Source organism: Hyla sarda, chromosome 2, assembly GCF_029499605.1.
Source record: "Hyla sarda isolate aHylSar1 chromosome 2, aHylSar1.hap1, whole genome shotgun sequence".
Classification (NCBI taxonomy): Eukaryota; Metazoa; Chordata; class Amphibia; order Anura; family Hylidae; genus Hyla; species Hyla sarda.
This window is the reverse complement of record NC_079190.1, coordinates 289,784,354-289,794,698: the sequence shown is the minus strand read 5'-3', so window position 1 is coordinate 289,794,698 and position 10,345 is coordinate 289,784,354. Positions and strand designations below refer to the sequence as shown.

The window sequence follows — 10,345 nt, the reverse complement described above, 5'->3', positions numbered from 1 at the left end:
GATTACATACAGTTATATCAGGTAACTGACAACAATCCCAATCATTACCACTACAGACCATATAAGAGATTACATACAGTTATATCTGGCGACTGACAACAACCCTCATCAGTACCACTACAGACCATATAAGAGATTACATACAGTTGTATCAGGTGACTTACAACAACCCCTATCATTTCCATTACAGAGCCTATAAGTGATGCCATACAGTTGTATCAGGTGACTGAAAACAACCACCATCATTACCACTACAGACCATATAAGTGATTCCATACAGTAATATCAGGTGACTGACAACAACCCCCATCATTACCACTACAGATCATATGAGATTACATACAGTTAAATCAGGTGACTGACAACAACAACCACCATCATTACCACTACAGACCATATAAGTGATTACATACAGTTATATCAGGTGACTGACAACAACCCCCATCATTACCATTACAGACCCTATAAGTGATTCCATACAGTAATATCAGGTGACTGACAACAACCCCCATCATTACCACTACAGATCATATGATATTACATACAGTTAAATCAGGTGACTGACAACAACAACCACCATCATTACCACTAAAGACCATATGTGGCTCAAAAACTGCAGTGGTAGTAAAAAAAATAAAAAATAAAAAAGCCGGAAAAAACGTGTGGAAACCTAGCCTAAGAAAAGTGCCTAGCATAATCCACCAAATATATAATTTAATGTGCCACTGTGATATATTTGGTGCATCTTCTACCTAACATTTCTAGTTGTATGCCGGTTGAGTTTAAGACAGTAATAGTATATCTGCCTCCATTCTCTTTTTCTCACTTAATTCATGTAGTGGAATGGAAAGGAGGACCATGACAGTAAAATCACTAGTAGGTGAAATGTATAACCTTAAAGTGGTACTCCGGAGGAAAACTTTTTTTTTTTTTAATGAACTGATGCCAGAAAGTTAAACAGATTTGTAAATTACTTCTCTGCTGACACCTCTGTCCATGTCAGGAACTGTCCAGAGGAGCATAGGTTTCCTATGGGGATTTTCTCCTGCTCTGGACAGTTCCTGATACGTGCATCAGGTGTCAGCAGAGAGCACTGTGGACAAGACAAAAAAGAAATTCAAAAAGAAAAGAATTTCCTCTGTAGCACTACAGCTGCTAATAAATACTGGAAGGGTAAAGATTTTTTAATAGAAGTAATTTACAAAAAAATTATTTTAGTTTCTGGCACCAGTTGATTTAAAAAAAAATGTTTTTCATCGGAGTAACACTTTAAAAGAGATTTGTAGTGGAACTTTTTTATAATCCCCTGTGCCTGGGCTGCAAAAAATAATGATACATACTTTAACTCACCTTCCGACGTTCCCCCATTGCGCTGATATTGGTGTCCCGGTCTTCTTCCTGGGGATGATGAGTCATACTGCACTCAGCGTATCACCGGCCGCAGAGATGTCCCACCTCGGCCAGTGATAAGCTGAGCGCACTGTCATGTAACGAGATCGAGCAGCAAGGAGAAGGCGGGGCCCAGGCTCTTACATGACCTATCACCGGCCTATCACATGGCCTATCACCGGCCGAGCCAATACGCTGAGCGCAGTATGACTCATCGCCCCCAGGAAGCAGGAATAAGACCGATATCGGCGCAACGGGGGAACATCGGCAGGTGAGTTAAAGTTTGTTTTGTTACTTTTTGCAGCCCTGGGCAGAGGGGATTATAAAACAAATTCCACTACAGATCTCCTTTAATTGCATGAAGACTACACCTTTTAATAGGTGGGATATATCAAATCAATAGAGCCAGAAAGTTAAACACATTTGTAAATTAAATGATTTGATGTGACTTTCTAGATTTTTATAAAATTTTATACCAACAGATATCAACAATAAACAGCAAATAAAATTGTATTAGAGTAGTATAATAAAAAAATAAAATTAATTATTCCGCAGGGGCCTTAAGGTTATTGTAATGTCCAGACTGCTTATCAAATGCTTAATGGATAACACACTGTGGCCCTCATTTACTATTCTAAACCCGACTTCTTTTGTCGGGTTTTTTTGCCGCATCTTTGTCTGCGCCATGTCGCAGACATCGTGCGCCAGTCTGCGACACAATGCAACATTTTTTCCCGACGGACCCGATGTGGATTCTCCCAAACCCGAAAAAGGGGCGTAACCCGACATTTCTGAGCTTTCCCAAGTATTTATAAAGCTCTCCAACCCGAATTTGTTAAATTGTTGTGGATTTTTTCCCGACAACTCAGAGGAGTTGGAAACCAAAACCAACAAAACCCACGTGCGACAAACAGGATGCGACATAATAATAAATATCAGGGGAAAAAAGCAATCGGGTAAGAAAGCAAGATAGACTTACAACCTGATTTTCTAAGTAAATGAGGGCCTATGACTGTGAAGCTCATGCCAGCTGAAATGGAATGCCTCTTATATTGCAGTGACAAGTAATTTCAATTGTGGAGTTCAGCTGTAAATGTTCATATAAAATTCTCATGAGAAATGTTCACTTAACCTGTGAAATGAAAAATGTTTCAATATAACTGAGCCAGCAATGAAATAGTGAATGGCTTTCACCTGTGAAAGAAAATGCAAAGTTCCGACTGATAGCAGAAGTTGGTATGTAACCGGTGTCCCGTGGACTGCCTGCCGGAGGAAAATAGTCTGGCACTGTGTGCCACTCACTGCTCATCCGGATAGACTTCTGTTCTTTGTTCGGTGCTCCAGCCAGCGGCAATGGTACTTGCTGCCGCCACACGCCGATCGAATTACCCCCCTTTTCCCATTAAAAAAAACCTGTGTAAATAAAAATAAACATATGTGGTATCGCTGCGTGCGTAAATGTCCGTACTATAAAAATATATAGTTAATTAAACCACAGGGTCAATGGCGTACATGTAAAAAAAATCCAAAGTCCAAAATAGTGCATTTTTGGTCACTTTTTATACCATACCATACCAAAAATAAAAAGTGATAAAAAATTTGATCAAAACAAAAATGCTTTGTTCCAAACGCTGAGCAGCAGTACTCCTTTAAATCACATTTATTAACACTTTATTTTTTGCAATGTTATAGCCCCCATAGGAGACTATAACATTGCACACACTGATTTCCTACACTGATCAGTGCTGATCGCAAGACCGCAATCATTGATGACCGGGACCAGGACGCAAGGCTGCCATAAGGACTGATTGTGAGTGTATACACTCATACATGCGCATTACAGCGTTGTGCCTGCAGCGCAACACTGAAAGGTGATTGTGCATTCTCACCTTTCTCTTGTCTAACACACATCAGCGGTTTTTGCACTTACTGACAATTATCTGTGAAATCACTACACTTAGAGACCGCCTTTTCTTTTCTTTTGTTCACTTTCTATATATGTACTCATGCCATAGCATGGCACTGATCAGTGTTATCGCAGCTCGACTGCTCCTGTCTGGATCTCAGTCATTCGGCTATTGGACAGCGAGGAAGCAGGTAGGGATCCTCCTTGCGTCCTGCAAGCTGTTTGGGATGCCACGATTACACCCCGGCGGTCCCAAACAGCCCCATTGAGCTAACCGGCAATGTTTACTTTAGTTTTAGGATCAAGTTTGATCAGCGTGTCTAAAGGGTTAATGCCGGACATCAGCCCGATCCGCATTCGCATCCGATGTCCGGCATTAGCTGTGGCTCCTGGTTGCCTATAGCAACTGGGACCCACCGGGTATGATGTGCGCTCATTTGTTGAGCGTGCCTCATACCTCAGGAGCCGCAGATGGACATTAATGAATGTCCATTTGCGGCAAGAGGTTAAAAAATGGGAAAAAGGGAGATTCATACTTTTATTAGGAAGGGGTTAATTCCCTTTTTTTTTATTATTTTTTTTACACTTAAAGGGAATGTGTCACCAAATGTAATAATTTTTTTTTTTAAGGTTAAATAATTTTTTCAAATTATTTTTATATTTTTTTTAATTTTTTTTTTAATTCACTTGTCAAAAATATGAAAAATTAAATAATAACTTGTCATATCTCCCACTGTTGACCAGCAGAGGGAGCTAACATGAGGAATCTGGTGAAAGCAAGCAACTTGTCTGGCTGCTGCTGCAAACAAGACCTCGCTCGTCTACCTTCCTCCTCTGTCTATGTGTAAAAGGAGAGGGGGAAGGGCCGGTTTTAGGCTTAGCGTGGCCCCTGGCAAAATCAAAGGGGGCCCAATAAGTCGTAATAGTGCACTGACCAGATTTGCAAATTTTTGGTCACTTCAAATACCAAAAAAATATTTAAAAAAAGCAATTGAAAAGTCCCATCAAAACAAAAATGGTACTGATATAAACTACAAATCAAAGTGCATATCCCCATATACAGAAAAATAAAAGAGTTATAGGGATCAGAATAGTACAATTTTATATTTTTGTATAGTTCCCTCACATTAGGTTGGCAGTATAGTTGCCCCACATTAGATTGGCTGTATAGTCCCCCCACATTAGGTTGGCAGTATAGTTTCCCCCACATTAGGTTGGCAGTATAGTTCCCCCACATTAGGTTGGCTGTATAGTTCCCCCAAATTAGGTTGCCAGTATAGCTTCCCAAGATTAGGTTGGCAGTATAGTTCCCCCACATTAGGTTGTAGTTCCCCCACATTAGGTTGGCAGTATAGTTTCCCCCATATTAGGTTGCAGTTCCCCCACATTAGGTTGGCAGTATAGTTCCCCCACATTAGGTTGGCAGTATAGTTCCCCCACATTAGGTAGACAGTAGAGTTCCCGCCACAATAGGTAGGCAGTATGTTTCCCCACATCAGGTAGCAGTATAGTTCCCCCACATTAGGTTGTAGTTCCCCCACATTAGGTAGGCAGTATAGTTCCCCCCCACATTAGGTTGTAGTTCCCCCACATTAAGTTGGCAGTATAGTTCCCCCCACATTAGGTTGTAGTTCCACCACATTAGGTTGGCAGTATAGTTCCCCCCACATTAGGTTGTAGTTCCTTCACATTAGGTAGGCAGTATGTTCCCCCACATTAGGTAGGCAGTATAATTCCCCCACATTAGGTAGGCAGTATAGTTCCCCCACATTAGGTTGGCTGTATGGTTCCTCCACATTAGGTTGCCAATATAGCTTCCCAAGATTAGGTTGGCAGTATAGTTCCCCCACATTAGGTTGTAGTTCCCCCACATTAGGTTGGCAGTATAGTTCCCCACCCACATTAGGTTGTAGTCCCCCACATTAGGCTGGCAGTATAGTTCCCCTACATTAGGTTGTAGTTCCCCCACATTAGGTTTGCAGTATAGTTCCCCCACATTAGGTAGGCAGTATGTTCCCCCACATAAGGTAGGCAGTATAGTTCCCCCACATTAGGTTGTAGTTCCCCCCACATAAGGTAGGCAGTATAGTTCCCCCACATTAGGTTGGCTGTATAGTCCCCCCCCCCCCCACATTAGGTTGCCAGTATAGCTTCCCAAGATAAGGTTGACAGTATAGTTCCCCCACAAAAGGTTGGCAGCATAGTTCCCCCCACATGAGGTTGGCAGTATAGTTCCCCCCACATTAGGTTGTAGTTCCCCCACATTAGGTTGGCAGTATAGTTCTCCAACATTGGGTTGTAGTTCCCCCACATTAGGTAGGCAGTATGTTCCCCCACATTAGGTAGGCAGTATAGTTCCCCCATATTAGGTTGGCTGTATAGTCCCCCACATTAGGTTGGCAGTATAGTTCCCCCCAAATTAGGTTGGCAGTATAGTTCCCCCACCTTAAGTTGCCAGTATAGCTTCCCAACATTAGGTTGGCAGTATTGTTCCCCCACATTAGGTTGGCAGTATAGTTCCTGCCACATTAGATTGTAGTTCCCCCATATTAGGTTGGCAGTATAGTTCTCCAACATTAGGCTGTAGTTCCCCCACATTAGGTAGGCAATATAGTTCCCCCACATTAGGTTGGCAGCTGCTGCAAACTAGACCTCGCTCGTCTACCTTCCTCCTCTGCCTATGTGTAAAAGGAGAGGGGGCAGGGCTGGTTTTAGGCTTAGCGTGGCCCCTGGCAAAATCAAAGGGGGCCCCAAAAGTCGTAATAGTGCACTCACCAGATTTGCACATTTTTGGTCACTTCAAATACCATAAAAATATCTAAAAAGCAATTGAAAAGTCCCATCAAAACAAAAATGGTACTGATAAAAAACTACAAATCAAAGTGCAAAAAATTACCCTTATACATCCCCATTTACAGAAAAATAAAAGAGGTATAGGGATCAGAATAGTACAATTTTATATTTTTGTATAGTTCCCCCACATTAGGTTGGCAGTATAGTTTCCCCACATTAGGTTGGCAGTATTGTTTCCCCCACATTAGGTTGGCAGTATAGTTCCCCCACATTAGGTTGGCTGTATAGTTCCCCCAAATTAGGTTGCCAGTATAGCTTCCCAAGATTAGGTTGGCTGTACAGTTCCCCCACATTAGGTTGTAGTTCCCCCACATTAGGTTGGCAGTATAGTTGCCCCCATATTAGGTTGTAGTTCCCCCACATTAGGTTGGCAGTATAGTTCCCCCCACATTAGGTTGTAGTTCCTTCACATTAGGTAGGCAGTATGTTCCCCCACATTAGGTAGGCAGTATAGTTCCCCCACATTAGGTAGGCAGTATAGTTCCATCACATTAGGTTGGCTGTATGGTTCCCCCACATTAGGTTGCCAGTATAGCTTCCCAGGATTAGGTTGTAAGTATAGTTCCCTCACATTAGGTTGTAGTTCCTCCACATTAGGTTGGCAGTATAGTACCCCCACATTAGGTTGTAGTTCCCCCACATTAGGCTGGCAGTATAGTTCCCCTACATTAGGTTGTAGTTCCCCCACATTAGGTTGGCAGTATAGTTCCCCCACATTAGGTAGGCAGTATGTTCCCCCAAATTAGGTAGACAGTATAGTTCCCCCACATTAGGTTGTAGTTCCCCCACATTAGGTAGGCAGTATAGTTCCCCCACATTAGGTTGCCAGTATAGATTCCCAAGATTAGGTTGACAGTATAGTACCCCCACATAAGGTTGGAAGTATAGTTCCCCCCACATTAGGTTGGCAGTATAGTTCCCCCCACATTAGGTTGTAGTTCCCCCACATTAGGTTGGCAGTATAGTTCTGCAACATTAGGTTGTAGTTCCCCCACATTAGGTAGGCAGTATGTTCCCCCACATTAGGTAGGCAGTATAGTTCCCCCATATTAGGTTGGCTGTATAGTCCCCCCACATTAGGTTGGCAGTATAGTTACCCCCACATTAGGTTGGCAGTATAGTTCCCCCACATTAAGTTGCCAGTATAGCTTCCCAACATTAGGTTGGCAGTATTGTTCCCCCACATTAGGTAGGCAGTATAGTTACCCCCACATTAGGTTGGCAGTATAGTTCCCCCACATTAGGTTGCCAGTATAGATTCCCAAGATGAGGTTGACAGTATAGTACCCCCACATAAGGTTGGAAGTATAGTTCCCCCCACATTAGGTTTGTAGTATAGTTCCCCCCACATTAGGTTGTAGTTCCACCACATTAGGTAGGCAGTATAGTTCCCCCACATTAGGTTGGCAGTATAGTTCCCACACATTAGGTTGGCAGTATGTTCCCTCACATTAGGTAGGCAGTATAGTTCCCCACATTAGGTTGGCAGTATAGTCCCCCCACATTAGGTTGGCAGTATAGTTCCCCCATGTTAGGATAGTAGTATAGTTCCCCCACATTAGGTTGGCAGTATAATTCCCCCACATTAGGTTGGCAGTATAGTTCCCCCACATTAGGTCCCCCCTTTCCCCCTGCTTTTTCTGGCAGTATAGTTCCCCTACATTAGGTTGTAGTTCCCCCACATTAGGTTGGCAGTATAGTTCCCCCACATTAGGTAGGCAGTATGTTCCCCCAAATTAGGTAGGCAGTATAGTTCCCCCACATTAGGTTGTAGTTCCCCCACATTAGGTAGGCAGTATAGTTCCCCCCCCCCCCACATTAGGTTGTAGTTCCCCCACATTAAGTTGGCAGTATAGTTCCCCCCACATTAGGTTGTAGTTCCACCACATTAGGTTGGCAGTATAGTTCCCCCCACATTAGGTTGTAGTTCCTTCACATTAGGTAGGCAGTATGTTCCCCCACATTAGGTAGGCAGTATAATTCCCCCACATTAGGTAGGCAGTATAGTTCCCCCACATTAGGTTGGCTGTATGGTTCCTCCACATTAGGTTGCCAGTATAGCTTCCCAGGATTAGGTTGTAAGTATAGTTCCCTCACATTAGGTTGTAGTTCCTCCACATTAGGTTGGCAGTATAGTACCCCCCACATTAGGTTGTAGTTCCCCCACATTAGGCTGGCAGTATAGTTCCCCTACATTAGGTTGTAGTTCCCCCACATTAGGTTGGCAGTATAGTTCCCCCACATTAGGTAGGCAGTATGTTCCCCCAAATTAGGTAGGCAGTATAGTTCCCCCACATTAGGTTGTAGTTCCCCCACATTAGGTAGGCAGTATAGTTCCCCCACATTAGGTTGGCTGTATAGTCCCCCCCCCCCACATTAGGTTGCCAGTATAGATTCCCAAGATTAGGTTGACAGTATAGTACCCCCACATAAGGTTGGAAGTATAGTTCCCCCCACATTAGGTTGGCAGTATAGTTCCCCCCACATTAGGTTGTAGTTCCCCCACATTAGGTTGGCAGTATAGTTCTGCAACATTAGGTTGTAGTTCCCCACATTAGGTAGGCAGTATGTTCCCCCACATTAGGTAGGCAGTATAGTTCCCCCATATTAGGTTGGCTGTATAGTCCCCCCACATTAGGTTGGCAGTATAGTTACCCCCACATTAGGTTGGCAGTATAGTTCACCCCACATTAAGTTGCCAGTATAGCTTCCCAACATTAGGTTGGCAGTATTGTTCCCCCACATTAGGTAGGCAGTATAGTTACCCCCACATTAGGTTGGCAGTATAGTTCCCCCACATTAGGTTGCCAGTATAGATTCCCAAGATGAGGTTGACAGTATAGTACCCCCCACATAAGGTTGGAAGTATAGTTCCCCCCACATTAGGTTTGTAGTATAGTTCCCCCACATTAGGTTGTAGTTCCACCACATTAGGTAGGCAGTATAGTTCCCCCACATTAGGTTGGCAGTATAGTTCCCACACATTAGGTTGGCAGTATGTTCCCTCACATTAGGTAGGCAGTATAGTTCCCCACATTAGGTTGGCAGTATAGTCCCCCCACATTAGGTTGGCAGTATAGTTCCCCCATGTTAGGATAGTAGTATAGTTCCCCCACATTAGGTTGGCAGTATAATTCCCCCACATTAGGTTGGCAGTATAGTTCCCCCACATTAGGTCCCCCCTTTCCCCCTGCTTTTTCTGGCAGTATAGTTCCCCTACATTAGGTTGTAGTTCCCCCACATTAGGTTGGCAGTATAGTTCCCCCACATTAGGTAGGCAGTATGTTCCCCCAAATTAGGTAGGCAGTATAGTTCCCCCACATTAGGTTGTAGTTCCCCCACATTAGGTAGGCAGTATAGTTCCCCCCCACATTAGGTTGTAGTTCCCCCACATTAAGTTGGCAGTATAGTTCCCCCCACATTAGGTTGTAGTTCCACCACATTAGGTTGGCAGTATAGTTCCCCCCACATTAGGTTGTAGTTCCTTCACATTAGGTAGGCAGTATGTTCCCCCACATTAGGTAGGCAGTATAATTCCCCCACATTAGGTAGGCAGTATAGTTCCCCCACATTAGGTTGGCTGTATGGTTCCTCCACATTAGGTTGCCAGTATAGCTTCCCAAGATTAGGTTGGCAGTATAGTTCCCCCACATTAGGTTGTAGTTCCCCCACATTAGGTTGGCAGTATAGTTCCCCACCCACATTAGGTTGTAGTCCCCCACATTAGGCTGGCAGTATAGTTCCCCTACATTAGGTTGTAGTTCCCCCACATTAGGTTTGCAGAATAGTTCCCCCACATTAGGTAGGCAGTATGTTCCCCCACATAAGGTAGGCAGTATAGTTCCCCCACATTAGGTTGTAGTTCCCCCCACATAAGGTAGGCAGTATAGTTCCCCCACATTAGGTTGGCTGTATAGTCCCCCCCCCCCACATTAGGTTGCCAGTATAGCTTCCCAAGATAAGGTTGACAGTATAGTTCCCCCACAAAAGGTTGGCAGCATAGTTCCCCCCACATTAGGTTGGCAGTATAGTTCCCCCCACATTAGGTTTGTAGTTCCCCCACATTAGGTTGGCAGTATAGTTCTCCAACATTAGGTTGTAGTTCCCCCACATTAGGTAGGCAGTATGTTCCCCCACATTAGGTAGGCAGTATAGTTCCCTCATATTAGGTTGGCTGTATAGTCCCCCACATTAGGT

General features: G+C 43.8%; 1 protein-coding gene across 1 annotated transcript in view; it reads left to right on the top strand.

Annotated features, from left to right (window-relative positions):
• Positions 1-10,345, top strand: part of DHDDS (dehydrodolichyl diphosphate synthase subunit) — a 64,897-nt gene continuing 54,552 nt past the window's right edge. The window contains exon 1 of the mRNA XM_056557429.1: positions 1-21. The gene's annotated coding sequence lies outside the window, so the exon portion shown is untranslated. The remainder of the gene's footprint in view (positions 22-10,345) is intronic.